Source organism: Lissotriton helveticus, chromosome 5_1 (genome assembly GCF_964261635.1).
Source record: "Lissotriton helveticus chromosome 5_1, aLisHel1.1, whole genome shotgun sequence".
Lineage (NCBI taxonomy): Eukaryota > Metazoa > Chordata > Amphibia > Caudata > Salamandridae > Lissotriton > Lissotriton helveticus.
The window spans coordinates 878,305,217-878,308,685 of NC_136065.1; positions in this window are offsets into that span (position 1 = coordinate 878,305,217).

Here is a 3,469-nt window from a genome sequence, read left to right on the forward strand (position 1 = left end):
GAGAGGAATCAGAAACAAAAGACTTGGGATCAACCACCACAACACGACTCTTATTCCATATCCTCCCATCTTCTGTCTTAATGGCATTTCTGAAAATCTTAATAACAGCTCTAACATCAGTGTATTTAGACCATGGTTTGCGTCCCACAGGTGTCTTAATTTTTACAAAATCACCCACTTTGATCTCTTGATAAGATACACACTTTCTGTTGTCAAAATATTCCTTGCGAGCAGATTGTTTATCCAACTCTTTCTTTCTCCATTCACCAATATCATTATCAACCAACCCTTTATTGTTTTTCATCCAGCCTGGACACCATAAAGTATTAGGGACCCTCCCCCTGAATAATTCAAACGGAGACCTCCCAGTAGATGAATGAGGAGCAACACGATAAACATTGATCCTGTCCTGAAGAGTTGTCTTCCAGTTCAAACCAGAAGACCGAGCTAACTGAATTGACTCCTTAAGAGTCTTGTTGACCCTTTCAACTGCACCATTTGTCTCAGGGTGATATAAAGAACCCCTCTTATGTACAATACCACACTTTTTTTAGAAAATCAGTAAACAGAGTTGAACAGAATTGAGGTCCATTATCGGACAACAGGCTATTGGGAAAACTTTCCTTGTTAAACACACCTTCCAAAAAATTGATGACAGATCCAGAGGCAATCTCTCTCACAGCGGACACCTCTATCCATCTAGAATAAAGATCAATGAGAACAATTAAATACGGAGTATCTGAAACTCCAGATAATGGACCCATGATATCAATCGCAACCTCATCCCAAGGGTGACCCCGGCAAAACTCTTTTAACCATAGGCATTTGTTTAGTTTTTAAGATTTTGTCACTAGCACAACATTCAACACAATCCCTGACCAACCTCTCTATCTCTAAATCCATGCCAGGCCACCAGAATTGCATACGAAGAATCTCCTTCGTTTTCACAATGCCCAAATGACCACAATGTGCATGTGACAACAATTTCTTCCTTATTCCAAGAGGAGGAACAAGTTTTGTACCACGAGTTAACAAACCTTCAGTAACAGAAAATTCATCAGAGACTGACAACCACGGCTGTTCTAAACGTGAATTGTTCCTTAACGAAGAAATAACACGACAAATTTCATCATCCTTCCTCAATTCATTCATCCATTCAGACTCTTCTATAGCTCCATCAGTGACTTCACACACATTGATGTACTCATTCGACTCACTTGTATCTTCCTCTTGAAAATTGTCACAATCTACCAATCTGGATAAACAATCCGCAGGCTTATTGGCCACACCTGGAATAAACTGAACTTCAAAATCGAATTCTCGTAGAGACACAACCCATCTCCTGATCCTTGAAGAAATAGCATCCAAACCTTTCTTCAAGAAGACTTCTCTTAAGGGCTTGTGATCAGATAGAATGCACACCCTAGATCCCCAAATCAAATTTTTAAATTTTCTCAAGGCCCAATATATTGCAAGAGATTCTTTCTCTATCACAGAGTAATTAAGCTCTGACCCTTTTAGACACCTTGAAGAACAACAGATAAGGGAATCTATACCATCTTTCCTATGTACTAGAACAGCACCTAGTCCTTTGTCACTTGCATCCATAAATAAAATAGTAGGAAGACCAGAAACAAACGCATGAAGAGAGGGAGCCTTGTTTAACTCTTTCTTGATACTTACAAATTCAGACATGCACTCAGGAGTCCATTCAAAAACAACATTCTTAGCAGTCAATCTTCTTAAATTGTGAGTTTTGTCCGCAAAATTGGTAATAAACTTCCCATAAAACTCAACCATACCAAGAAAAGAGAGCACCTCCTCCTTATTATGTGTTTCTTTCACCTTGTCAATAGATTCTACCAAATCCTTTTTCGGAAAAACACCTTTACCAGTAATACGATGTCCTAAATAATTGACTTCCTCTACTCTAAACTTACACTTAGTCTTTTTAAGAGACATGCCCGCCTCATCTAAGCGTTTCAACACAGCACACACACGTCTGTCATGTTCTTGAATATCATTACCATAGATCAAAAGATCGTCCTGATAACATTTGACACCAGACAACCCCTTCAAAATTCTAGACATAATCCTTTGAAAAACAGAGGCTGCCGACACAAGGCCAAAGGGCATTCTCTTAAACTTAAAAGTCCCCATGGGTGTAATGAATGCCGTTAGATCTTGTGAGGACTCCTCTATCTCTACTTGGTGGTAAGCGGAAGCTAGATCAAGAGTAGTAAAATATTTCGCACCATCAAGAGTACTAACCATCTCATCAATGTTGGGAAGAGGAAATCTATCAACCACAACTTCCCTATTTAGAGACCTTAAATCAATACATAGACGAATTTCTCCTGTCGGTTTCTTAGCAATCACAACAGGAGCTAGCCACTCTGTTGCCTCAACGGGCTCAATAATATCGTTCTTTACAAGTTTCTCTAATTCTTCCTGTACCTTGGCTTGTTCCATTAGTGGGATCCTCCTTACCTTTGCTACTACAGGAACAGCAGTGTTTTTTAACCTGATGCAATGTTTGTACCCTCGTAAACACCCCAAATTTTCCTTAAAGACATTTGGAAACTTTTCTGCTAAGACATTAGATAAGTAAACATTACTCTTGACTTGAGTGGAATCAGAGACTTCCTGTATTTGTACCTGTGGTGAAGCATTAGGATCAAGTTTTACTCCAAGTTGACGTTGATGTAGCCATCCTAATAACGCATCACCTTTCTTTGCAACATAAACTTTTCCTACAATGATGTGATTTCCCAATTCAATTTCAGCCATAAAATAACCTAACATTCTTATAGGTTTCTCACTATAGCCCAAAGGGGAAATATCACATTTCAACAATTTTACTTTTTTAACAAAGAATTCATTAAATAACTTCTCATCTATTATTGTTATCTTAGAACAAGAATCAAATTTAAAGTTTATCATTGAATTTTCAACACTAACTAAATGAGAGGGATGATCTGTTCCATCACTAGTTACCTCAAAACATATAGATCTTACCTGAGGTTGAGACCATTTCTTTTTAGAACTATCACCTTTATACATTTTAAAGACTGACAAAAAAAACACATGTCAAACGTTCCAAGAACTTAAAGAGAAAGGAACAACATATTACACTCCACTCGTCGGAAAGCAAGCATTTTGCCACCTTCCAGAAATATGTGCCATCTCGGAATATGATCTTTCTGGGAAATATTGCGTATTGTGCCGGGAAATCAGCAATTCCTTGGTTGGAAATGTATCTCAATTAACATGTGTCTGCATGAACGGTGTATTCTATATCACAGTAGGGGCAAACATAGTTTAATCAAAATACCAAATTGCATAGCCTGCCCAAATATTGTTGGAACCTATTTAGAGAGGCATTTATTTGATCTTGAACATGCCACACAAATTCTCTAATACGACCATAATTCCCTTAACTTCATTCAGAAATTAGACAGTTGAGTTC